This window comes from Alligator mississippiensis, chromosome 2 (assembly GCF_030867095.1).
Source record: "Alligator mississippiensis isolate rAllMis1 chromosome 2, rAllMis1, whole genome shotgun sequence".
In the NCBI taxonomy this organism is placed as follows: Eukaryota; Metazoa; Chordata; order Crocodylia; family Alligatoridae; genus Alligator; species Alligator mississippiensis.
This window is the reverse complement of record NC_081825.1, coordinates 145,310,655-145,338,280: the sequence shown is the minus strand read 5'-3', so window position 1 is coordinate 145,338,280 and position 27,626 is coordinate 145,310,655. Positions and strand designations below refer to the sequence as shown.

Here is a 27,626-nt window from a genome sequence, read left to right as displayed (position 1 = left end):
AGGGAGGAGCCGTATGGGATGGTAAGGAGGCTCCTGGTCCTGGGCATGACCTAAAACTGCATCCTGCCGTGAGTGGGTGGCCTGGTGGGGCTCAGTGGTACAGGAGCCCCCAGGAAATGTCAGGCCAGTTACCACCCCAGTGAAAAGTGGGTTGGGGTGCCTTAACCCCTAGCCCCCACAACTGGGTGGGTTACCCCTTTGTTTGGAGGGCCCAGAGGTTGGACCCTTGGAGAGAGAAAAAGGGCCATAGACTCAACTCCTGTCTGAGCTTCCCCTGACTGGTCCATGCTGGGGCCAGGACCGGAAGGGTCGAAGGGCCGGGGGTCCACCACGAGGAATGCCCAGGAGCTGAGGGCCTGGGGTTCTGACTGGCCTGAAGGTGGGCCAGGGCTAGAGAGCCGAAAGTTCCGGTGGGGGGATCGCACCCGAAGGGGAAGCAGTTCAGGGAGCTAGGTTGCTCAGTATGAAGACAGATGAGACCACGTGATGAGAGGAATCCAGGTGGGGTTCAATTAGGAGGATTCTGGGGCCCAGAGTAGGGGCCGGTAATTATGATAACATCTAGATGCCATCTGCGAGGCTTGGGCTGCGGTGTAGGGGAGGAAAGGAGCCGCAGATAGCGCCCCCCTGGCATCGGGGCAGAAAATGGGCAGCTTCCTGCTTAATTGATGTCTATTAATCAATTAACATCAAGGCATAGCAGGAGAGAAGGTGGACAGTTACCCCAGAAACAGGTGGGCAGGCCACAGCGAGATCAGCCCCAAGAAGGCCCCCGTTACAAAGACACTAAACAAATCTTCCCCTTGGGCTTCCTCAGTTGAGAATGGAGACTGAAATCTAGCTGGTAAAGAGCAGTTTGCCATGTTAGCAGTTTTTAAGTCTTATTCTTGCAATGCATGCAGTACAGGCAGACTCCTGTGCCTACGCAGATCCCCAGTGAAGTCACAGAGGTTCCAGGGCCTCACTTACACAAAGCTCAATTGAGGATCAGGGCCATAACTAGCAAGTTTGTTGTGGTTTTTTTTCCTTAGATGGGTTCAAGGGAAGATGATGTATAACTTGGTGGACTGCTCTGTTCTCTCTCCTTGGTAAAGTCATCTGAGCAATCAGCGCAGCTGCACTTGTAACTGTGCAATAGTGTCAGATCTGTAAAGCTCTTTTCATCGGTGACCAATTAAGCAAAACCCAAGATTTTCCTAGTCCATGTTTTGGGTGAGAAGGGAGCCCCTTAAACTCATTAGAGAGAGGCTTTTTTTTAAGCTCGGGTGAACTTTGCTTTGTCTCTTGCCTCTGCCTCCGTTCCCTTGTCTCCTCTATAGTTCATTCCCAATTGTACCTGCCAGGAGCACTGAGTCTGTCCCCGAAGTGTTTATATTGCACCTGAACATGAGAATTTGATAAGAAATTTCTGCAGTGATAAAAAGTGCTCTCAGGTCAAAGCTGAAGTGGTAAAATTAATTGTTCAGAGACCATGCGTCTCAAGCCATCTATAAAAGCAGTATAATTTACTGCCTGGAGTACCACCTGTGTGATGCAGCTGTCTCAACCACTTTCCTGATGCAGAAAAAATGATATTCAGGAGAGGTTTTATTTGGGTTAAAGTCATGCTCTCTGGAGGTTTTGTTTTTTCACCTAATTGAAAACATTTACAGTCCTCCTGCCAAAGAAATGTTAGTGTGAGCCAACCTGATGAAGAGGGCCCCTCGCCTCAAAACCATGAATCACTGAAGATCACTTCTCAAATCTAGACCTGAATATAAGAATCTGCTTATCAAATAAAAATAGTAGCAAACAGGATCACTGGGGGGATGACAGCTTCTTGAGCTTTATCCAAAGAATTGTCATTAGGTTCTTGTTCCAAAAAATATTTTCTGCAACAAGAACCTTGGCCAATAAAAAATTCAAGAGACATCCAGAAAAGCATCCTTTTGCATAGATGTGGTATTGATCTTCTCTCAGTCCTTGTGCGTAGCCTTGTAGCCTGTTCACGTGAGTGAGGAGTATGAGCCTGTGCTCCCATGCAGGCCTAAGCAGAGTTTTGGTGATATTTGAGAATTGCTTTCTCAAAGCTAGTAACTATAATACTTCTATTTTAAGAAGAGGGGTGTTCTCGTGGCTAAAACACTGGCCTGGTGTTCAGAAGAGTTGGGTCTAAGTCATGATTCTGTCATAGATATCCTGGCTTACCCAAGGCTTACTTCCTCAGAGCCTTACTTACTCATTTGTAAAAAGGAGATTTCCTCTGTCCCACCTTTTGTCCTGTCTCTACAAGGTAGAGACTTTTTAATTCTGTGAACAGAACCTGGTAGAAAAGTGCCTAACCCAATCTTGGATGGGCATTGGAAAAACTAAAAGATTATTTAAAAAAGCTTAAAAACCAAACAAGAACCAATAATGAAAAACCAAAGAAACTCAAAGTCGAAGTGAGCAAAGCTTTAGGGTTGCAGTTTGCAGCATTTTCTGGGTAACTGTGCTCTTTTTTTCCCACCACATTTCTAATCCAATTGCCCTTTTATCTATGGAGAACAAAATAAACCCTTTAAATAAATCCACTAACCAAAAAGCAGCTTTGTTTTCTTCTTGCAAAATTCACCCCCAAGATACTAACAATGACAGGGCTCTGAGGTGGGAGAGAGTATGAGGGGGAACAGGGGGAGGGAAGAGCAGGTAGGATTTCAGACTTCCTTTTGGACAGGGAAAAAAAAGCAAAATTGCCTAAGGAAAGACCAGATTTACAAAGGTGTTTGGGTAGCTAAAGATGGAGATATGTTGCTGGTCAGGTTTAGAAAAGTCTCAGCAGGCTCAATAGCTAGATCCCATTGACTCTGTTAGACAACTATACCTTTCAAAGAACCGTGCTCCAGAGTACCACAGTGAACCTTGCCAGGCCTGCTCAAAATATACGGTGTCCTGAAATAGATGTATTACAGCTATTTTAGTCTAGTGCCAGGCTATGCCAACAAACACTGCTGAGAAAGCAAACTTACTGTCATGTGCTGAGTGGCATGTTAAGGGGGGCAATATTACATCTCTTTTAGGATCTAGTGCCTCATGATGGCACACCCTTTAACAGGGTAGGTGTAACCTTAGATGCTTCCTGGCCTTTTAAACAAACACCTTCCTGGATCTTTAGGTGCCTAAATCCTTTAGGTCTGTAAGTGCTGTCTTCTGAAAATGGTACTCTTGCTTTAATAATATTGTTATATAAATGAACAATTACAATTTTTAAAAAATATTCCTACTCTGTAGTGTGGTAACATTTTGTATCATCAGGCTCAGGGATGGTGGGCCATTGTGATATAATTTTTAATGATAAATTTAAAAAAAATGCTGCAAAGGGAATTCAGCTATTGAATCTGTTTGGCATGAAGCTAGCTGTATTCTTTAAAGCCTTTTGGTTAATTCAACAAGGGAATTGCACATGTGTATTGTTAGACCCTAACTCCATGAGGCACCCAACGACTAGGGAGACGATGGTCCAATTACTCGTGGATCCTGTTGCTCATTAGCCAGAGCAGGAAGCAAACACCAGCACACATTGCTCACCACAGCTTTATTTGGAATGGAGACAGCTTCAGACCAGCTCCCTCACAGACAGAATACGGGGAACTGCCCTGAACAGTAGATTCTTCCTACATTTATACACTTTGGTTTATACTCATTAACATTCGCTTCACTTTCGTCCCGCCTTCTGTTCCATCCATTTCCTCCCCTATCTCAAGCTTGGCCTCTGTTTACTGTTTGCTTAATTAGCATGGAATTGCCTATGCATTTCATTCATTTACGTGTCTTTTTGCTGTGAGCGCGTGTCTAAGACCTTGACTCCTGCTCTTTAGTCAGTGGGCGGACTTTGACCAAAACCGGGAAGCTTCTGGAGGCTTCTTCACCAATCGCCATTCACCTTTTTGCATGTGTTCATCTCAGATACTGTTACCAATTACGTGTTGTTTTCCACAGTCTGGTCTGTTTTTCTGTCTCAGATTCTACCATCTTCCACCCTTTTTGGGTTCCTATATCTTATCTCATTCTTCACTGTAGCTGGTTCACAACACACAGACTCGCACAGATTCACTTACTGCTTTTTCCTCAGAAAATAGTTGACACAGTTTAGATGGTTACTTAGAGTAAGCAAATTGCTGGCTTAGCATAAGCATTCATAAGCAAAATCTGGTTGCCTAAGCATCTTGCAATATATTTTTATTATATCATTTCTGCCTTGTGGTTAGCAGCATTGCTAGGCCACAGGTCATGCCTTTTATTCAGCTTGTCGCGGAAACACACACAGAGTACTTTTGGGTCAGGTCAGCAGAAGCTTTTATTCAAAAGAAACTACAGCTGTAGGGGGAGTTCCAAAGTGACATGGATTTCCCAAGCACTTGGAAGGGGTCCCCCCCCAAGAGCAAAATCAGGAGGCTTATATACTTTTTAACAGTCGCTTACAACTCACGTGATCATATAGTGAAATTAGCATGAAAAGCGGCTATACTATTACTTCATTATTTCTTTGCTGTAATCAGGATGGGAATTATGGGGGAGGTGAGGTTAGTTCACAAACCTCCTTCTTGCACCTGGAAATCTACTTTGTACATACTTTTTTGCTACCTTCAAGGCCGCGGTGAGCGAAGCAGTTGCAGAAGAGTTACAAAGAACAAACACTTGCCCTTATCTGTTCTACTGTACAGAGCCAGCAATTCTACACAAAGCGGTTATGTCATCTTATAACTAAAATAATCAAAGTTTAAGGCATATATTTTTTCTGATTCCACAAGCTGCAAATCCAGTGCTCCCTACTAATCCAAGTTATTGTCACCCTAACATGTATGACTAAAAAAGACACATGTGCAGCCTCAACTGCTTGATTTTTCCTAATACTTACTGCCTAGTGTAGCTTGTTCTGTTGGCTTTTCTATTCAGAGGTAGACTTGCATACAGATATTACATGGCCATAGAACTGTGATGGATTCCTTGAGATGTTTGTAAGTCATGAAGCCACAGAACTGAACAGACATGGCATGTGTCTGGTGCAAAACTTTTTCAAACGTTGTAGAAAAATGAAGCAAATAACTGATGGCCTAGAACCATCTCCCTTTTGGGTGTATGTGAGGGATTTGTTCATCCAGGGCTTTCAATCTTGTGGTAGGAAGTGTTTTATATAAATACTATGGATCATTCTGCTAAGCTTCTCAACTAGTATGAATCGGAATAGCTTCTTTGAGGTACATGGAGCTACCCAGTTCACACTAGTTGAGAATCTGGCCCAGAGTGTCTGTAGGCTACTGTGAATGGCAGCATTTTGATGGTGAAGCAGAACTATTAATAGAGCTGTTTCTCCTTTCTACAATGAATAATTCAGTATTATCAACCCCAAGGAATAATAATAATAAATCATGAAGTGAAGCTAGAACTCCTGAGATTAAGCCAGATTTCAAGTTTCTTGTTTTTAATTTTATTTCCTTTCGTTTTTTGAACACTTAGGGCCATCTTTTCAAGGTTTTTCTCTGCAAGTATAAAGGCTGAAAATGTACTGTTTGTAATGAAAGCTGAGTATGAGTTTTAATAAAAGCTATAGAAACTGAAGGACTCCAGGAACTGGGTATTAGGAAAACCACCAAATACCATGAAACTTGAAATAATATCACAAGGATTGGCAGCACTGATAATGGTAATACATTAGCTCTTTTTTTTTAGATTAGTTGATTGTTCACAAACCAATCATCGTGGTTACAACAGCGTTCTGACCTCACAGCACAAACTGATCCTAATTTTCTTTGAAGGTTGCTTACCAAATAGTTTTACTGAGTGTTTCTCCCCCTCTACAGTTTGTTTAAAAGTCATCCTTTTTTCACTTCTTGGTATTTAATATTTTTAAATTGTCATTTGTCTCTTCAACCAAATTTTGTTTCTTTATTCTTCCTGATTGAACAAAGGAAAATTTTTAAGAAGAAAATGATCCATGATGAATGAGTAACAAAAATAGTAATTCTCAGAGAAAATGTCACACATTGGTGCTACAGATCAGGAAACATTAAAATTTTTAAATATTGTTATGAATTTTTTTCTCCTGGGCGTGAAATCTTATGTTTGGTAGTATACAAACAAGTTGTAGGCTACAGTCTTACTAGTAAAATAAATATGATAATTATTTTCTTCATACTTTAATACTACCTGGAAAAACTCCAGGAACTGGGGGCCAAGGCATATACAGGTTTTCTTCGACTTATGTGAGTTCAATTTATGCAAATTTGCTCTTATGCAATGGCTGTTTTTATAATTCAAATTTGTTATATGTGAGGTAAATTTGCTGTTATGCAATTGGCAGAGGTGCGCTCCTCCCTCCCCCAAGCAGGTAAGTCTATGAGTTTGTGAGGGGAGAAGAAAGGGCCATGAGTGGAAGGGAGGGGAAAAGGCCATGGGGCTGGGGCCCCACTCACCGCAGCCTCTGCTGCAGCTGCTCTGGGAGCAGCTGATGCCAGCAGCTTGCAGCCGCTGGGCTGTGCCATGCCCCAAACCCCCCAGGGCTCCGCTTCCCCTGGGGTACCATGCCCCGAGCCCCCCAATGCAGCATAGCCCAGTGGCTGCAAGCAGGTGGTGTCTGTTGTTCCCAGAGCTGCAGCAGGGGTGGGCAGCCACCTGCAGTAGTACAAGAGCAGGCTGGGGCCGGCGTTGGCACCAGGCTCTTCCCAGCAGTCAGGGTGGTCTGTGGTGATGGGAGGGGGTTGCTGCCACCCCAAAATTCGCCATAGGTCCCCACAACCTGTCCTCCCAGCACTGCTGCCGAGTGCCAGGAAGAGCCTGGTGCGGCTGCTGACCCCAGTCTGCAGAGGCCACCAGTCTCAGCCTGCTGTCATCCTGCTGCAGGCTGCTGCCTGCCCCTGCTGCAGCTCTGGGAGCGGTGGATGCTGCCTGCTTGCAGCTACTGGGCTGCACCATGCTGTGGGGTTTGGGGCACAGTGCAGCCCAGTGGCTGCAGGCAGCTGGTGTTGACCACTCCCGGGGCTGCTGTAGCAGGAGCTACAGTGACTGGAGAGAAGTGGAGCAGTGGGGTGAGTGGGGCTGCTGCCCACCCTGAGCACTGCTAAGAGCCCAGTGCAGCCTCTGCTGCAGGCCCAGGAGCGGCAGACACCACCTGCTTGCAACCACTGGGTTGTGCCGCACCCCTCTCCCCACCCCTTCCCTAGCCCCAGCCTTGCTCCCTCCCTCCCTCACCATCCTGGGAATGCATCCCTATATGTTTAATTGTAAACTAGGCTTGCTTTTTGCAAATTCAATTTATGCACCATTCCCTGGGAACGCATCTACTGCATAAATCAAGGGAAACCTGTATAGACATGTAGAGAAAAAAAATGGATTCAGATGCAAATAACTTACAATCTGGAAGGTGGAGTTTTTCTTTTAATCCCAGTCTAGCTATAATACATCTTCAAAATTTTCCTGTGTGAAATGACACAACAAGAGTACGTACCACACGTGCCCTTTAAAAAGAAAATGTTGAACTTGAGATTTGTGAAGAGTGGATATTTATTGTTGCAACTAATTGCCGTGCAGCATGAAAAGCTGCTCTGAAATTGTTACTGTCTGGCTGATGTTTAAAAGGAAAAAAAATTGAGTTAGGTTTTAATTGTCCACTGAAATGCAGGCACACCTCCACTCATGCACAAACATTGCTCAAAAGGAATGAGGGAGCCTCCATCTAATGATTGCAGCTTAACAGGTTTGAGCACTTGTCTATAGATGATATTAAATAGTGTCTCCATGGCTTGTTTTAAAATGGTTGAGAAGACTGCTGGCATTGTTTATTAAATAAATAAATAACCTGCAGGACGCAGATCTTTTATCTCGAGTTTGCCTTATACAGTTGCCTCCGTCCTTCTGTCATGTGCCCCCCCCCACTTGACACCAGCTTCCTTGAGTTCATCCAACCACACTGTTTCCCTGATGTGTTTAGAGGCTTTTGCTTTACTATTGTGCACAGCTTTTAACTGCTACAGACCAGTGGGGTACACTATGAGTCATATTCTGTTTTACCTTTCTGTATTTTAGCAGTACTTATATATAGCCATGCAGCTACAGTTTGTGGCACTTAAACACCATCTGGATTTAATTTCCACTGTGGCAGATCACTCTGTGTATTTCTACTGGTAGCAGCCTCTCTTATCTTTTGCCCAAGAGCTTAGTGGCTAGACCATTTTCCTAGGGAACAGGAAAAACAATCCCCTACCACAGCCACTCATAAAGGGTTTGAATCTGTCTTCCACTTCTCAGTAAAGTACTCTAACCACCAGGCCACTGGCCATACATTGCCCAGAGCACTCTCCAGCAATTCTGTTCTGTCTAGGTCAGAGTGGGGAAAAATGCTTGATGACAAGGGGGATTAATTGAGTGCTCAATGTGGAAGCACAGGATGAGTTGCCTCTGTGGAATCCAAACATTGTGAAGGTGCCCAAAAATGGCAGTTAGAAGAATATTTAAGTGTTACTTAAGTGCACAAAGATAAAATAGAATTTAGGCCTCTATGTACTAAGACAAGTAATAGCACAAGCAAAGGCAAATCAGAAATGGGGGGTTCCCAATCCCAAGCAGGGGCAGGAACCCCAGCAGCTGCCTGCCATCCACTTCCTCCTACTCGAATCCAAGATGAAAATCACTTTTCCACATGTTAAAAGGAGAAAAGGATCTTGGCTTCAATTCAGGTAAATACAGTACTTTCCAGGCCTTTTTGTATTGCTGTGAAATGGCCTTAGGTGGAAGAAGAAAATATTATTGGGTGTGGGGGGGGGACGAGTACGCACACATGCGCGCGCACACACACACACATGCACACACCATGCCCAGCAGGTAAGCCTATGGAGGGGTGGGGCGGGGGGAGAGGAAAGTGGCATAGGGGGCCAGATCGAGGCCCACACAGTGAGGGAGGAAGTGGGGCAGCGGCAGGGGCTGGGGTGGATGGGGCCCCGGGGCACGTTGTGGGACAGTCAGAGCCCAGGCAGCTTGTCCAGGGGCATGGAGGGGCTCCTGCTGCTGTGCACACCGCAGTGGACACACAGGGGGCACATGACCCCCAGATCTGTGCACAGATTTGTGTCTTGGGAGCCATGCAATGCTATGTGCCTGTACAGCAGGGTGCAGATCCCCAGCCCACAATGGCAGCCCACCTCCACCCCACAAACAAATCTGGGTGGCACATGTCCCTGTGCCTCCCCTGGGGTGCCCGCAGAAGCAGGAGCCCCTCTGCAGCCCTGGATGAGCTGCCCAGGCTGCAACCATCCCACAACCCACCCCAGGACCCATTTACCCCTGCTCCTCCCTCTATTCCACTCCCTCCCTCATTGTGGGGGCCTTGATCTGCCCCCCACACACACCCTTTCCCCTTCACAGACTTGCCTGCTGTGGTGGGAAGTGCTCCACAGACCGCTGGGCTACAATCCTTACTGTGTGCAGGGTGCAGCTGCGTGTCTATGTGTGCATCCACTGCTGCAGCCGCCCAGAACCCGTGGCCAGGCTACCCTGGAGCCCTCTGCGCTGCCCCTGCTGCCCCACGTTTGTGGGAGCTAAGCCCCATTAGCCCCGGCCTTCTGCTGTCTACACAAGCTGCCCACTCACTGAAATTTCCCCCCTTCTTTTTCTAGTGGTCTTCAATAACATTATCCTTCAGTGTATGAACAGTGTTCATTTCATTTGTTTGTTTCTTTATTCATGTATGTATGTATGTATTTTTGTGCCAGTAGCAGTTTTATAAAAAGGAGAAATGAAATGTAAAATGAGTTGTTAAAAGTGGACATTTGATCTCTGCTTTGGAAAGACTTCATTAATTTCACTAGTGCTCCAACAAAAATATGTCTGAATTAAGATTTTCCCTTTTCCCATTTCTTAGAATTAAACTTCAACTTTACCAAATACTTTGATAGAAAAGGAAAGAAAATAAATCTAATATAGCTTTTTTTTATTACGGACCTATAGAGTTTTTTAGCTCCCATTTTTTTACCGATTTCTCCTTCACAGCTTTGATAATCATTGAAAGATATATTATCAAACTCCCCCAAGTCCCTGTGGTAACACAGCCCTTCAATACATCTACAGCTTCCCCAAGAGACCACAAACCCAAACCAAGCCACCTCTTGTATGGTAATATATGAGGGTCATATGCAGAGATGTTCCCACCATTCTCTAAATTAAAAACCATTGGACCAAGTACACTATAAGCAACAGATTTACAATGAGTTCCCAATGAAAAAAGGTATCCTGCACAGCTGTGAGACATCTGCAACCAATTTTCCCCTACCTAAAGTACAGAGAAGGTAAATACTAGCCTCTCTCATCACAGTGCACACAGAAATACACAAAACACTCTGGGCTTGACTTCTGGCTTACTGAAGTCAAAAGCAAAACTCCCTTGATCTTGCAAAATCAGGGCTTGTATCTGAAAACAACCATTACATCCACAAGGTACACTATATAACAAATTCTACTGTATTTATACCATTCTTATTTTTCTAGTAGCTCAAATCTGCTTAATTCTACTGGTGCAGTTTATCCATGCAGCATACACAGCACTATTTTAAGTGAATATATAGGAGTTAACTGTAGGCTAATGAGGTAGCACACAGACAGCAGAAAGCAGCTGCTATTTAGTACAATAATTACATGATGAGCACTAGAGAGAGGAATAATATGATTTATTGAGACTGTATACAATGCAATAGTTAACTTCCATAACAACATTGTGATATGCAGCATATTTAAGTCTGACTAAGTGGTTTCTGTCTAGAGATGGGCTGAAACTAAAACAGTAGGGCAGAATATCCCCAAATCTTGCAGTAAGGAGGATGGGTTTAAATCCAACCTTAGATTTGGGGTTATAAATTTCATAGTTTAATCCTTGTCTTGGATGAGCCAAACCGAAACCAAGAAGTGCAACACTCCTGAATGGATGGTGATAAACAGAGGGAGGTTCAAGAACCAGATCAGAATTTTATGGACAGGGATCACCTCCTAGCTATAGCATAACATGTATTTTAAGAATTTAGCTCATGTCACTACAGTGAGTGTGGGCAGAGGAAGGGAAAGGAGGGAGAATATATTTTGTACGTACCATATTCCATAGTATGCCATTGAACTAGAGTAAATGTTGACATGCTATATCACTAAAAGAAAAGTAGAAAGATAGTTAGTTCAGATTAGGGCTGTGCAAAGTTTTGGTTCCTGATTTGATTCAGTGGAGATTTGGCCTGATTCAGTGGCCGAATCTCCAAATCCGAATCAAATCAGAGGACCCTTTAATCTCTCCAAATCGAATCAGAACCTTCCAAATTGATTCAGAGAAATTCGGAAAGATTCAGAGATTCAGACATAGAGACAGCTTTAAAAGTTTTCTCTACACACCTCCAGGTAGCAGGCGGTTCATGAGTGCTGTGATGCTGGGGCACATGGGGTGGCCCACAGAACTGTGGGGGTGGGCTTTCCAGTGCGCTTGGCAGCAGAAGCAGAAGTGGACCAGAAGCACTCCTGGTCCACTTCCAGGTCCACCAGGGGACCGGGGGCCAGGGGGCCCCCCACGCCTCCCCAGCTCAGCAACTGGTGCCTCCTGGGTCTGGGGAAGGCACCTGGGGTCCCCCTGCAGCCGATTGGTAGTCCAGGGAGGCATGGGGGTTCCCCAGTGTGCTCCCTGGCAGACCCAGAAGTGGACTGGAAGTACTTCCAGTCCACTTCCGGGTTCACTGCCGAGCATGTAGGGGGCCCCCCTGCACTCCTGAGGGAAGGTCCATGTGCCCCAGGATCGCAGCAATCACGAGCTGCGCTGGTACCTCGAGGTATGTAGAGAAAACATTTAAAGCTGTGTCTATGTCCAAATTGCTGATTCACCAAATCAGCATGGAATCTTCAGATTCAGATTTGGCCGAATCGAATCAGGGACAGAGACTCGAATCAATGAATCGAATCACTGTTCCTGATTCGGGCCGAATCCAAATCGAATAGGCCCTGCTTCATACACCCCTAGTTCAGATCATCATAACACAGCCTGCCTTTCTGACTCCCAGTTGAAGAATCTTGTCATTTATAATTGGCAACTGTAAATGTTAGATTCTGTGCACTCTCTCTCAATTAGATGAATCCAGGAAACCACATTTTAATTCTCTCCTACTTCCCCTTTTTTCTAGAGAGGTTGTGGCCAAAAATGCACAAGAAATTTTTAACTCATGAATGTTTATTTTCTACTCTTGTCTTAATTTTACGGTCTGTTTCTTTTACTAAAATGTCTGTGTTGGTGGAGGGATTTCCCATTGGCCATGGACTGTATTTGCTAATTCCAGTCAGGCTTATAATGGAAAGGGAGAGTTATAAATGCACTCCTCTTCCTTCAAACCATTCTACCCATGCCAAAAGGACAAGAGAACAGTCAAATCATGCCAGATGAGACTGTCCATGCAGTGCGGGTTCTTGTTTTGTATGACAAAAATGGTGTCTGTATCTTTATCTTTGTGTGCTTTGGAATTTTTGTCGATTCAGGAGCTCTTGGCAATCAAAGATGTTACCAGGGATCAGTACATGGAAGTGGCTCTCATATATCCCCTCAGGTGGTACAGAGTTGGTATACCCAGCCTAGCACTCCACCACAGTGAGAGGGGAGGGAAGGGAGGGCTTGTGAAATCGTATCCCATGTGTGGTCTATTCTGGCTACTCCTGGCTGACATACAGCACTTTTGGGGTGCTGCCAACTGGTCTCACTTACAGAAGCCATTAATCTGATCTAAATAAGTACTGATGCATAACCAGCCTAAAAAAATCAGAGATGAAGCTTGCTCCCAGCAGCAGAAATTTGGGTATAGTTTCAGCTTTCCTTATAGCTGTAGTTGTGCTGCCTCTGATTTTGAATCTTAGGGGATCAAGGAGGAAAGGGACACAGAAACAAAGCTATCTTCCTCTCCTGAGCAATAGTTGCTCTGCATCCAGTCTGAGGAATATTGGAGGAAGCCCAGTGCCACTGGCAATCCAATCAGATACAGAGAAAGTTTTATTCTCTGGGGCTGTGAAACCAGCCACTTTCATGAACATGAAATAAAAACTGTGATACAGAAAAAAAAAGAATACTGCAAGTGGGTGAGAAAAAGGGCTTAAAAATCTATATGAGAGAACCCCAAAAGTCAATGGTTTAATTATACAAGGTAAAATAGCATATATTTAGCAACAACACCACAGTTTAGCACTGTTATATGTTTAATATGTTCCCAAGATGGACTCTGGCATGTATATTGCTTTTGAAAAAGAACCTCAAAAAGATACTAAAGACAAGCAAACCTTTCCAGAGAGAACTGCAATGCTACCTCTAATGGCTTTTGGGGCTAGTTTATATCTTATCTAATAATAATTTGGTTTGATTATTGGCTATAGACAGCTTAAGTAGAGCTATATTCTGCTAACTAACCCTTCAGACTGGACCTCCTAAAAGTAAAGTCATGCATTTGGGGCAGAGGTATGCAGATAAGTTTGTTTTGCAGAGGAGGAAGTCTGTAGATGTTTGAGGTCTGTCAACTTGTTGGTGAGGTGATGGCAAGCATTATATTTATTCCAAAGACCTGGCTTGTTGGAGAAAGGGGAATAAAGAAGTCCTTGTTGGACTGACCCATTTCATCCACTGCAATGCATGCGTGCACATGCATGCACGCATGGAAAAAATTACCTTTTCCCCCACTCTCTGAGAAAAATAATGTACGGCTAAATAGCTAAAGTTATGCACAGAGTACGGTGACCATATTTCCCTATGCTGAAAACAGGACCCCTGGTAAGATTTTACTAGTATTCAAGGGAAGTTCACATACATATAAAAAAACAGATAAGAGCTATACAATGTAGTGAAACATGCTTAATATCACTTTAAAAAGATTGAGTAGGTTTGATTTTAGAAGTTAACCAATACAGTAGCTTTCCTCTTACAAATAGCATTAAGAGTCAAAGTATGTAATTAATAAAGTGATTACTGATATTTTTCTTTGTCTTGCTATCCTCCAGGCTGTGAAGTTGCTTGTTGCGAGTTGTGTTTTTGTGATGATGTTAATTTTGGAGGGTCTATTTGTCTTTCATCATCTTGACATAGAACTCCATACAATCCACATCAAAAGTAACTTGGACAGACAATATAGCCTTCATGATGGAGACATTCAGATGTGATTTTTCAAGAGACCACACATCATTTGTTATTGAAAGGACACATTCATCAGCGACTGCAGTGCCCAGCAAACGTAGCTAAGACTGTGGAATTTGTTATATCTGCCTTGTTGTCCACCTCTTAAAAAACGTTCACCTATCTTTCAGCAATGGGTGCTCTCTGATGGTTTCAGTCAGAAAGGTGATAAGAAATGATTGATTTTTGCATTGGCCCACTCATCAAAGAGATGATTCTCATCCAACATACTTAAAGTGGGAATTCTAGTGCGACATGTAGTGAGATTATCTTGTATCTAGTCCCACAGTGGTATTTTTCTCAGCAGGGCCTACTTAAGTTTTTGGTGCACTCAAAGACAGGCTTTCAGTGCTTTAGGCAAGACAGGCATGTTGTCTAAAAATTATTGACTTTATTGTAAAATTCTTCTTCATTTGTCCACAATTTGCAAGAGACTGCAGTAGGTTCTTTGTTTCTGTGACAAATCTTTCTCTAAGCCTTTCTGTTAAATTATCTTGCACAGAATGTATCTACAGCATGACTTCAGTCACCAGCAAATCGTATTTTCTCAATGGCCTCTACAGTATTCTGAAATGTGGCTGTTTGTTTACTGGCAAAAGTAAGCTGCAGTTTAGTGCTAGGATCATTGAAGACTTTTTTTTAGCAGTGTCGGGCATTTGTCTTAAGAAAGGAAATATGCTTTAAGCCCATCAAAAATCAACAAAATTCTTTCCGACGCTGGTCCCCGTGACAGGAATTGTTTACTTCCATGCACTAGTAATTTTAAATACTTGAGACTGACAAATCAGCACAAGTATTTCAACTCTTGAACATGTACAGTGTAGATGTGAAAGTATGTATAAACGTTTACAGCAGAGTTCTCCAAGTCCTTGGGAAGACAGTTGACTGCTGTTTGGGGGCAGTTATATACAATATGAGCATCGCAGCCAGTACCAAAAATCTCTTTTCCTAGTTTAGCTTGGAGTTTTCACCACAAATTGTTTTTCCCCACACATCTGGTGCCACCAAAATTAGTGTAGGTATTGTCTGCACAAATTGCAGAAAACTTAGCACTAAGAGAGTACTTCTCAATCACTTGCTGGAGACGTGCACATTGCACATCAGATGTCTCACCCGGTAGAGAAGAAAACTCAGTCATTTTTGTGTTAATTACCCTAATTGCAGTATTGCCAAATCTCGTGATTTTCGGTGTTGTTGTTAAAGTCTACGCTTTGGGAATGTGAAAAACTTGTTTTGTTTCTTTTCTATGTATTTATATTTATAGACATATATATAAGAACTAAGTTTTTCACATTCCAAAGCATAGACTTTAACAACACCACCACCAAAAATCATGAGAGTTGGCAATACTGCAATTGCAAGAAAATAGCATACAAGAACAGGAAATAGCCTTTACTCCTTTTCATTTATTTGTAATAAATGAGCACTTCTTCAAATCACAATACACTTCTGTTGATAAAGAAGCTAATATTTTGCAAATTATTGTTTTGGATTTTGTATGAGTAGATGAAAACTTAGGTTGGTAGAGTTTATAAATTCACTGTGATGTATAATCACTTGACCTGAAACTGTTTCCAAGACTCTCAGAATCGTAAATAGACTAGTGAAAATTTGATTGGCTTCTGTGTTTTGCTTAACAAAAATTTCTGAAATGTTTGGAGTGCACACTTACTTCTTTTGGTCTCTTTGTCATTTTTTTGTCCAAAAGTGCTGAGTAATGTTACAACAGCTGCCATGAGCAATTGGAAACTGTGCTGCAAAAGTCTGCTGGCATATAATTTAGCTGTTGTCAGCTGCTGATGTGTCTTTTTGAAAACACATTATTTTGTAGGTCTTCATTAAAGGAACAGGTGAATTTTTGTAATATTTTATAGCAAACATGACTGATAACTTCAGTTACCTCACATGAAGAAGTTAACAATGCATTACATGTGCACCTGATGTGGGTATGTAGATCCCAGAGCTGCTACCATATGCTGTCACTGCCTATCGTAAATGAAAGCAAGTCATAAAATGTTGAGATGTTATTGTGAAATGGAGGGAAAGAAAAAATGTAATTACATTTATTTTTATGTGATAAGATACAATAAATATTTCATTATAAGTATGCAAAATCAGCTGGCAAAAGAAAACAGGACAAATAGCCTATTTTGCAAAAAAAAGGCAGGATATCTGGGATAGAGCTTAAATATTGGACTGTCACAGCAAAAAGGAATGTATGGTCATCCTTACACAGAGGCACAACTCCGGACAACTTAGGCCCTGGATAAGTGTAAATGGATCCTGTATGCCTGCTCAGTCTTTCTGGGGGAAGACAGTAGTGAAGCCTTTTGTTCTATGTTACCTAAAGCCCCTCCCCACAATTGAATGCCTCATACTCTTTAGTAGCTCTCTCCTACCTTCCTTCTACCTCCCTATCCCCATTCAGTAAGGGCATGATCTCCATTTTACATATAGGGAAATGAAGAAGAGAGAATATTTTACCAATCTCATGCCTAAGCATGATCCTATTCTACTCTGCTCTGCTCCCTGAAAAGCAGTGAATTTGAAAGGTGGCTGGGTGCTTCTCCTGCTTGCTGATTTTTGTGACCAAGTTTGAAGGCTAAGGTGATGGTGTATTATAAATGTAGGTGTCTTCATGATCTTTTAGAGAGGTAAACTTTAGGAGCCTAATGGCTGGAACAGGGTCTAGCCCTTAGAGTATGTCTATGGTACAGTCAGAGGCATGGTTGTAGTGAATGTAGACATTAGGGCTGTGCGAAGCTTCGGACAGAGCTTCAGATCTGGAGACGCTTCGGACACTTTGGGATCCGAAGCAGCATGTCCGGATCAAAGCACTGGACTCATTAGGGTTCCTGAAGTGGTTTGGAGCTTCCAAAGAGCTTCGGAGCTGTCTTGGAGATCTGGCCGTAGGGTATAATTGGGAAACAATACAATATCTATAACTTTGTTGTTTTGTGTCTGATTTGGATGAAATTTTTAGGGGTCATAGAATCTGCAGAGAGGATGAAGCCTAAGTTTTGGTGCAGGGGTTTAGGGGGAACAGCACCCCACATTCTTGAAAACAAAACTCATGTCACGTAACATAGTGGGATGAAAACTGCAGGGGTGGTAGCTCTTACTGAGGCCACAAAGCCTGCCAGGTTCCAAGAAGATTGGTGCAGGGGCTTGGGGGGAACTGCATCTCAAGCTGCAGACAAGCAAAACTCGTGCCATGGGTTCTTGTGGGTGGGACTGACTGTGTCTATCTTGGGGCGGGGAGGGGAGACACTACTGCAGGCCTGTCTGCTAAGCTACTGTGTCACCAGTTACCAATCAATCATGATTCACTCAGGAACCAGGGACACGGGGACCAGCTCAATACACAGGACCTAGCTACTACATAACGACTTAACGAGCATCAATTAGCACCTACAAAACCAGGCTAAGGAGAAGAAAGAATCAAGACAGACAATCAACTGCCCCAAGACAGAGACAGTCTTGGCACGAGTTTTGTCTGTCAGCAGCTAGGGGTGCAGGGCCCCAGAACCCCCTTGCACCCATCTTTTTGACAGCTGGCAGGTGTCATAGCCGCATCAGGGGCCACCACCCCTGCAGCTGTCACCCTGCTGTGCCTTAACACACACAGGGTCACCCATGGCACGAGTTTTGTTCGTTTGCATCTTGAGGTGCAGTTCCCCCCAAGCCCCTGCACCAATCTTCTTGGAACTTGGCAGGCTTTGTGGCTTCAGTAACAGCTACCACCCCTGCAGTTTTGACCCCCTTGTGGTGTAACACACAGCTGTGACATGAGTTTGGCTTTCAAGAATTTGGAGTACAGTTTCCCTCGAACGCCTGCACTGATCTTCCTGACACTTGGTAGGTTTCATGCTCTCAGCAGAGGCTACCATCCCTGCAAGTTTCATACAAATCAAACAAAAAACAACAAAGTTATATGTATTTCATTGATTCCCCATTATACCCTATGGCCGGATCTCTGAGGTGGCTCCGAAGCTTTGGATTCACTTCAGCTGGATCAAGGCGGAAACCTAGTCTGCAGCTCTGGATCGGATCATGGCCATCCAAAGTGGCTGAATCCAAAGCCAGATTGAGTTGCTGCTGACTTGCACAGGCCTAGTAGACATGCCAAACTACTTATAAACCTGGCTGGGCTGAAAACTGCCTTGAGGGAAAAAGTAAATACTCAAGCAGCTAGCCTGCCCACACTGAGCTCTGTTGCTACCAGTTCCATGCTATCAGTACCTGAGCAGGAGTTTCAAAGCTGGCATAGGTATGTCTACACAAGCTGCTCTCAGAACCTGAATGCCCAGCTCAAGATTACAGGAGAAGGCTGCACCAGAGTAGGGAACAGAATGTGGCTTTCCTGATTTCCACTTTATGTACTTAAATCACTTAACTAGTGCTGTGCAAAGCTTCAGTAGCCAATTTGATTCGGAGGAGATTCGGCCAAATTTGGCAGTCGAATCTCTTAATCTGAATAGAATTGGGAGACCAATTAAAAGCTCCGAATCGAATTGGAAGCCTCTGAATTGATTCAGAAAAGATTCAGTGCCACTTCAGAGATTTGGCCATAGACTAAACAAGCAGCAGTCCTCGACCACACTGGACACAGCTGCCTTCCAGCTGGTAAGTCTGTTGTGGTGGGTGGATGGGGGTGGAAAGGGGCATGGTTTGGGAGCAGATCAGTGCCACCACAGCAAGGGAGGGATTGGGGCTGAGGCTGGGGATGGCACAAGCTGCCCACCTGAGGCAGGGAGGTGCAGGACTTGGGAAGGGTGGCTCCCATCACTGCGTGCTGCCACATGCCGCCAGTTCAGGAGGGCATGGGAGTGGGTGTGTACCCCCAAATCTGTGTGGGGTGGGCTAGGCCAGGCTGTGCTCTGTAAGGCTAGCCCCAGCCTCCTGCCACCAGGCGGTGCTCCACCCTGGCTCTGACCGCCCTGCAAAGTGCAGTGGAACGGAGGCTATGGGGGGGCTGCAGCCATCCTAAAATTTCCCATAGCCCCTGTCGCCAGCCCGACTCCAATCCAGGTGCACGCACTTGCCCCCATGTCCTGCCACTGTTCGCCCAGCCGGGGTGAAGCCACAGCTTATCCGGAACATGCAGGGAAGCTGAGTGAACAGCGGGAGGACATACCCCCACTCCCAGTGCCTTCTGCTGCCTGTCTAGAGTGCAGCCTGGCCCACCCAGACCCACGTAGATCTGGAGGCATACACCCACTCCCATGCCCTCCTGGATCAGCACTGCGTGGCAGTACACAATGGCTGAAGCCCCCCTCCCCAAGTCCTGTGCCCCCCTGCCCCGACTGGGCAGCTTGTCCCAGCCCCAATCCCTTCCTCACTGTGGGGGCATTGATCAGGCCCCCCTTGCCCCTTCCCTCCCCCCTCTGCCCACCATAACATACTTACCAGCTGAAGGCAGCTGTGTCCAGTGTGGTCGAGGACTGCTGCCTGCTTAGTTTATGGCCAAGTCTCCAAATTGGTGCCAAATTTTCAGGTCCAATTCAGCCAAATTGAATTGGAACAGTGATTCAAATCACCAAATTGAATCACTGTCCCTCTGAATCAGCTGAACCTGAATCTGACGTGAATACTACTTGCTACTTTGCACAGTGAATACTTGCTGCTTCGCTGCCTACACTCAACCAGCCTTGCTGGCATTATGCTGCCTCAATTGTTGCAAATAATTTTTGCAAGCCAGTGAAATGCAGCCAGAATAAAAGATGTAATTATTTTCTGATTTATATAAGGCAGCAACATATTAACACCAAACCACCCCAGGGGAATCAAGGAAGGAGCTGTCACTCAGAGTGGCGTCTCACCATCTCTGGGTCATAGCAGTTTCTGGCAGTATTCCCAGGATGACAGTTTACGCAGTACCCTGTGCTATGTCCTGTGCCCAGTCTAATCCTAATTAAATATTTCTACTCATAGATCAAGCATCCTCTATAAAAGGTCTTAGGTGTTGATTTATTTAATCTTGCCAATACTATAGAAATAAAGTAATTTATGGTTGTAAAATAATCATTCAAATCTAGAATACCTGAAGAACTTACAGTAGTAGAACACCTCATACTATATTAGTATCTTCTCTCCTGTCTGCCTTCCCTTCCCACATCCCCATGCAGCAAGGGCATGATATCCATTTTACATACAGGGAAATGAAGAAGAGATACTGTTTTACCAATTATGTACCTATTCCACTCTTTTCCAGTCCCTGAAAAACAGAAAATATTAAAGGTGGCTGGGTGACTTCATATTATTTCATGCTTTGGCGATTCAAAAAAAAAATTCTGTTTGGTATCTTCTCTCACCAATGTCTGCTCTGGTGTCATCTGACTTTTTTCTAGTGTCTAATTGTAACAGGGGGCCTTCTTGGGGCCGCTTTCCCTGCAGCCCGCCCACCTGTTTCTGGGCTAACCGCCCGCCTTCTCACCCACCACGCCTTGTTGTTATTTATGTAATAGATGTTAATCAAGCAGGAGGCTCCCCATTTCCTGCCCCGATGCTAGGGGGCGCTATTTGCGGCTCCGTTCCTCCCCTACACCACAGCCCAAGCCTCGCAGATGGCAACTATAGTTCTCATAATCACCGGTCCCTCTCTGGGCCCTTGAATCCTACTATTGAACTCCTCTATGATCCCTCCATTCCAGTGGCCTAATCTACCTTCATTCTCAGCATCATGGCTCCCTGAGCTGCTTCCTATTCATGGTTGTGGTCCCCCTCCGGGACCTTGGACTACTAGCCCTGGCCCACCTCCAGGCCACTCGGAACCTCAGGTGTGCAGCTCTTGGGCATTCCTTGTGGTGGGGCCCTTGGCCCTTTGACCCTTCCAGTTCTGGCCCCAGCATCGACCAGTCAGGGGAAATGTCAGTCAGGTTTGTGAGTCCATGGCCTCACCCTCTTCCTCTGGGGTCCACCTTCCAGACCCTCTGAACAAAGGGGTAACCCACCTGGTTGTGGGGGCTAGGGGTTAAGGCACTCCAACGTGCCTTTCACTGGGGTGGTAACTGGCCTGACATTTCCTGGGGGCTCCTATGCCACTGGGAGCCCCACCAGGCCACCTACTTCCAGCAGGGTGCAGTTTTAGGTCATGCCCAGGACCAGGAACCTCCTTACCATCCCCTACAGCTCCTCCCTTACCTCCAGATGACACCAGCAGCTCTGTGGCCAGGTGATGTTGTTGCCTGGCCTCCAGCATCAGAACTGCCCTGTTTATATGGGCAGCCCTGAATCTAAAATGGCTGTCCTAATTAGGCACCTGCCGGCTGCTGCCTTCTGGCCCTTAAAGTGGCAGGCACATACAGGGCCCTGCCACACTAATCATAACATACTTACAACATTATTTGAAATGCTATAGTGTGATCACCTGTAATTGCTGGAAATAAGTGCTGAAGGCTAGGGATAGACATTACACACAAACCGGTTTAAGCGATCAGAAACCAGTTTAAACCTGTAACAGAACAGATGTTCAGTGCACATGAATCAGTTTGAAAATGTTTGAAACCGGTTTGAGATAAACCTGGTTGAATGTAGTATCAGACTTGACCCTTTGATTTGGGTAAAACCAGTTTATGCAATGTCTGTCCAAGACCCTTAGCTACTTTAAGCTAAACTAGACATCCCCAGCATCCCAGCATGCTCTCTGGGCTGGGTGGGGCTCTCTGCTTCACAGCAGGGCTGGCCCCTCACCTCTGCTCCCTGGCTGGAGTTCCGGCAGAGACTAGCAAGCACAAAATATCTGCCTGGCTTCCCCCTGATAAATAGGGATTATTCCCCCTCCCCTCTGCCTTGCTGTGAGGTGTTTGTGTATTAGCTAGCAGACCACTTGCTGGCTACGGTCCATGCTGTGGGAGATGACAGGCAGACAAGCTTTTTGGAGCTAATCAGCAGGTAGCTTAATGTCCTTCCTTGGAAGAGCTGTTTAAGAAGAGCTCCATTAGTTAATGGAGAGAGGCTTTGTTTTCTTAATGGGTTGATAAACACTGAGTTAGGGGTGATACACATTCCCTGCAGGGCTGCTTAGGAGGGGAAGAATAATCAGAGTCCTGCCAGGGCCTGTCCACACCACCCTCAGCTCAGCCTGTGCAAGGGAAGGGAGGGCTGCTCTAGCACCCCCCGGCTTCTAGCCTGAGCCACTGCAGGCATGTGCCTGCATTTCTGAGATGTCTGTCCAGTTACAAAACTGATTTAGCCTAGCCAGGTTAGACTAACCTACAAAGATTGAATCAATTCAGGATCATGCTTTTTGAGTGTCTGTCCCTAGCCAAAAAGATTAATGTGCAAATTAAACTCTAAAGACCACTGGGCTTTATTCACAGTGCATGTTGTTTTGAAGAGGACTGGTTGGTTGTAAAATATTTCTTGGTTAAACTTGCATGTTTTGGTTTCTGTGAGAAATATAAAATATTTACATATATACTGTATATGTAAATGGAGGCCAGTCACACAAATATAGCTAACTAAAAAGCCTGATTTAAAAGGTATCTCAATTACAAAAGCACCATAAAGTTTAGATTTTTATTGGTGATTATGAATTTAAAGTAAAGTGAAACTATTATAGAGAATGCAGTGAAATAATCTCTGCTCATGGAATCTGCCCTAGTTTTTTCTCAGTGTTAGTTAGTATAGTCTTACCTCATTCTGTGTATTCTATTTTTTCCTTTCCTTTTTAATAACCCCAGTCTAGATGTTAATGTCAAGGTGTTATCCATTTCATTTAGATAGCAGGCTCTTTTGAGAAAGGCTCCTCTCTGCTTGCTGGCCTGTAAAGCATCAAGAACATTGATGTCACTCATTATATATATCAATACTAAAAATAATCCCAAACTATTACCTCATATGATAATATCCAGGGCAACAAACTGAGACAGACCCTTAAAAGTGTCAATGGTCTATGGAGGTATAGGAAAATTAAAAAAAATAGGCACTGGTTTTGCCAACCCCTGGAGAGAGCGCGAGAGGGGGAAAAAAATCTTGCTCCCAGCTTAGTGAGGTATAAAATTTGCTGAAGGTGAAAATGTTATTTCAGAGAATGAAGTAGATGAAACAGGTAAATCCCAAAGAATAGCGAGAGCATGAGCAGTGAGTTGAGGGGATCAAAAGGGCAAAACAATTTAGAGGGTTGAGAGAATTCTGTGACCTTGTTTAGTTTGTTACTATCGGGTTACTGCCTTTCATCATATGGAGAAGGGAGACTTTGTGGCCTAAATAACTGTGGTAATGGTGTCCTTTATATTCAGTGTAAATGTGTAATTCTTGATGCATTAGGAGAGAGAGCCTCTTCTTTTCCTGGCGTAAGACCCCTGCATAACTCCTTCCATCCTCCTGCAGTTCTCTGCTGGCAGGACTACTCAGGCATATCCAGATGAGGATGGACATGTAGTATGTGGTGCCATAGACCTGTTTGTGGTGCCACACACAGAACATGCAAGTGTTCCCTGCACTGCTACTTTTCAGTGTGGGGGCGGGGGAGGTTTGAACCTGGCAGATCCCAGGGTCAAAAAAACCCATGCAAAAAAACACAGGGTGGTGCATGTGGTTGCAGCATGCACCGCCTAAAACTGGGGTTTGGCCAGCCGGAACCAAATTCCAGCTGCCAGCCAGGCTTCCTGCTGCAGGAGTACTGCAGCTGCAGCTCCCAGAGGCTGCCCACAACCTCAGATAAGGCTGCTGGGGACAGTAGAATTGCACTTGGAAAAGGGTGTATGTTTGGAAAGACTGCCATTGTATGGACTGATCATCTTTGTCTAAGGCGAAGCAAAGTGTAGTTCTTTAGCAGGCAGGATTGATCCAGCCCTTAGCAGTTTTTTTGTCTTGCACTTACATTACAGGGCTGTGTGAAACTTCAGTCCCTGATTCGATTCAGCCCGATTCAGTGGCTGAATCTTTGAATCTGAATCGAATCAGAGGACCCTTTAATCTCTCCAAATCAAATCGGAACCCTCCAAATTGATTCAGAGAAATTCTGAAAGATTCAGAGATCTGGGCATACAGACAGCTTTAAATGTTTTTTCTACATACCTCTAGATAGCAGGCGGCTTGTGAGTGCTGCAATGCTGGGGTGCATGAAGTATCCCACAGAAGTGCAGGGGGGCTCCCCAGCGCGCTCAGCAGCTGTCCCAGAAGTGGACCAGAAGCACTTCCGGTCCACTTCCGGGTCCACTAGGGAGCATGCCAGGGGGCCCCTCCCATGCCACCCCAGCTCAGTGACTGGTGCCTCCTGGGTCTGGGGAGGGCACCTGGGGTCCCCCTGCAACCAATCGCTAAGCTGGGGAGGCACAGAGGGGCCCCAGCGCACTCCCTGGCAGACCTGGAAGTGGAGCGGAACGGAAGTGGACTGGAAGTACTTCCAGTCCACTTCTGGGTTCACCACCAACCATGTGGAGGGCCCTCCTACACTCCTGGGGGAAGCTTCATGTGCCCCAGCATCACAGCGATCACGAGCCACGCTGGTACCTCAAGGTATGTAAAAAAAATTAAAAAAAAATTTAAAGCTGTGTCTGTGTCTGAATTGCTGATTCATTGAATCAGCATCAAATATCCAGATTTGGATTTGGTCAGATCAATCGGGGACAGCACTCCGAATCAACGAATCAAATCACTGTTCCTGATTCAGGCCGAATCCATATCGAATAGGGCCTGCTACGTGCATCCCTATTATGTTAATATACAATGAGGATATGATTAATATTTACCATCTAGATTAAGTCCACAGATATACAGCACCTGACTCTTCTCTGCCTTGTGCCATGAATGGTTATTTTCTCCTGTTCAGATTTAGTTTAAAATGTTCGTGAAACACGTTTTACAACCATGTTGTGAAGTAGCAATGGACTATGAATGATACTAGACAGCAGACCATCAGGGCCATATTACAAAAATAGTAGTAATAATCAAGTCATTATTAAACAGAGCAGAGGGGATCCTTGTCTGCAGCCCTTAATGATTATTAGTTATGATTATGAGGGGATCCCTCTCAGAGTACCTAAATGATTGATTGATGGATTATTTCTGATGCCATCCACAGTGCACTGTAACTCTTCTGTGAAAATGAGCAGGTCCCTAACCTGAGTTCAGAGAAGGCAAGAAACTGGTAGGATGAGGTTACAGAATGGGAACACAAAGGGGTATGTACCTCCAATCTGCACATCACAATTGCTTTTTTACTTCCTAGCCAGGAAAAACAATAAATAAATAAATTAGCATAAACAGGCATTTCAGAATGGTCAACACATATCCTTTCAGCTCAGTTCTGTGCTTCTCTTTATTTTATTTTACTTTGATCTGGGCAGCATCCCAAATATTCTGTGGAGGAGAGTTATACTAGAAAATTAGGCAACAGTTGGCCAGCTTTATGTCCGAAACGCTGTTGCTATTGTTAGGCGCTCCCAGGCAGTTGCTATTGCGCCCTCAGCCACCAGATGTCAGCACTGAACAAAAAACTGAAAATGTAATGCTGTGAAGAACAGACCCATTCTGAAATGGAAAGTGAACAGGGTGCAACTGGGAAAACATTAAACAAATTTGCAAGGTCTGAACCCTATGCCAAGCTTCCTTTTGATCTGGGAGTGCTCAAGCTGTCTCTGGTTCAGTTGTAATTTCATGTTTGTTTCCAATGCCTGGAAGACCTGGACCAAAGATGATAATCCCCATCACTGGACCTACTTTCGTATGAATGTGGTTAGGGCCTCAGATGGTGACTGGTCTCTGCACATGTGCATAAGGGGTTGGAAGGATACAAGTAGCTTTCCCTTCCACCCTTTCCAGGGCCATATTGCACTGCAGTCTTTGAACCCAGGTGAGCACAAGAATTACAAGAAGAGACTGAGATTGTCTTAATTGCATCGCTTTGTTGTGCACATACCACTTTCATACATAAGACTTAAAGCATTTCTTGCTACCTTCATCTTTCAGATGGGCACAAGGAAAGGAAGTGATTGGGTATCAGGTCACCTGACAGGCCCGTGGCATAGTCAGGAACAACACCCAGATCTTCACCCAGTGCTGTGTCCTTTTGATGACGGCTCTCCAGGTAGGAAAAGGAGAAGGGATATGGTCCTAGAAAATGCCATGATCTTTAAAGAGACTTTGTACTCTAGGAAAGTCCAGAAGGCATGAATCCATGACACCAAATCCACCTTAAAGAAGAATAGTGCAACTACTACCAGCTTGTATAATGATCTATGAGCAATTTCACTGAAACTGCCAGAACTGCTACTACGCCCTGATGCTACTGAGGACATATGTGTAGGGAGAAAAATATTGTTGTCTTGTGCTGGTGTACAACCTAATTCCTCTTCTTTCATGACTCTGCAATGTAGTCATGGTAAAGAGCTTAGGATGTTAGTCTGTTGCCAGGGAAATAATTGTTGTACCAGTAATTCAGCACTTTATCGTCGCTGTGGGATGGAACAGGAGAAAATGGGTTGTTAAAAAACAAGGCTATACACAAACCTTTGGTCTAAGCCAGACCTGACCCTCACTGAATTCTAAGGAAGGATTAGTTTTAAATGCCTGGCTCCCAACTTACCTTTGTTATCTGATTCAGGGAGGAATTAAAAACTAGAAGGGAATGATTTCCTGATCCAGTTTGGATAAGGCCAGAAATTAAAGGAGAGGCAGAGTGGGCTGAAATGTACTTTTGTGTGTGTGTATATATATCTTTTTTGGCAAAGTCAGTGGAATTAATTGAGATTTTCGCTGGTGTGTAACTGAGAGAACCTGGGCCCAGTGCCTAGGAAGTAAGTGTAATTTGGTACTGTTTATCCAAGAGAAAGCAGAGTTGTGCTGGGATGGCTGCAGTCAACCTACTCAGCTAGTTGTGGCTCCTTCCTGAAACAGTTTAACTGGAATCTTGGCTGATATGATACATCAGGACTGTGGAGCAGATGTTTTGTACCCCAGTCTATTGCTCACTGGAGGGACGGACTGTCAACTAACCAGGTTATATATGTTGGCTTGGCTAATACCTGCCTCCCAATTGTCAACTACTTTTAAAGGCACTGGGATCTGTAGTACAGACATGGGAGAGGGGATGATCTAGTGAAGAGGGTACTAACATGGGGTTGGGAGATGTTGGTTTTCTTCCTAGCTCTGCCACAGGCTTCCTGTATGACTTTGGCCAAGTCGTGTAGGGCCAGCAATTTAGAGATATTTAGGTTAGGCCTAAATGACTTGGTCTCCCTGTGTCTCAGTTTCCCAAGCTGTAAAATGGAGATAATAGCCCTGTTCTGCATTGCAGGGATGCTGTGAGAGAGAATGCACCATAGACCATGAGGTGCTCAGACATTAACATGAAAGGGGCCATGTAAATATCTCGGTATGCCTAATTCACCACTCCATTAAACCACTTTGATGCCAGTATGACCCTACTGACTTCACGGTGTGCACAAAATTAGGCCATACAACAACCCAGTATTCTCATGACAGGCTGTCACCCTCCTGACTT

General features: G+C 44.6%; 2 long non-coding RNA genes across 2 annotated transcripts in view; both read left to right on the top strand.

Moving 5' to 3' along the window:
- LOC132248604 (uncharacterized) overlaps nucleotides 1–27,626 on the top strand; it is a 41,462-nt gene that overhangs the window by 3,452 nt on the left and 10,384 nt on the right. Inside the window, exon 2 of the long non-coding RNA XR_009459891.1 lies at nucleotides 26,093–26,210. This is a non-coding gene — a long non-coding RNA (uncharacterized LOC132248604). The remainder of the gene's footprint in view (nucleotides 1–26,092; nucleotides 26,211–27,626) is intronic.
- LOC109285869 (uncharacterized) lies at nucleotides 6–15,789 on the top strand. Its single transcript, XR_009459892.1, has 2 exons — nucleotides 6–5,662; nucleotides 14,005–15,789. It is a non-coding gene; the product is annotated as an uncharacterized LOC109285869 (long non-coding RNA).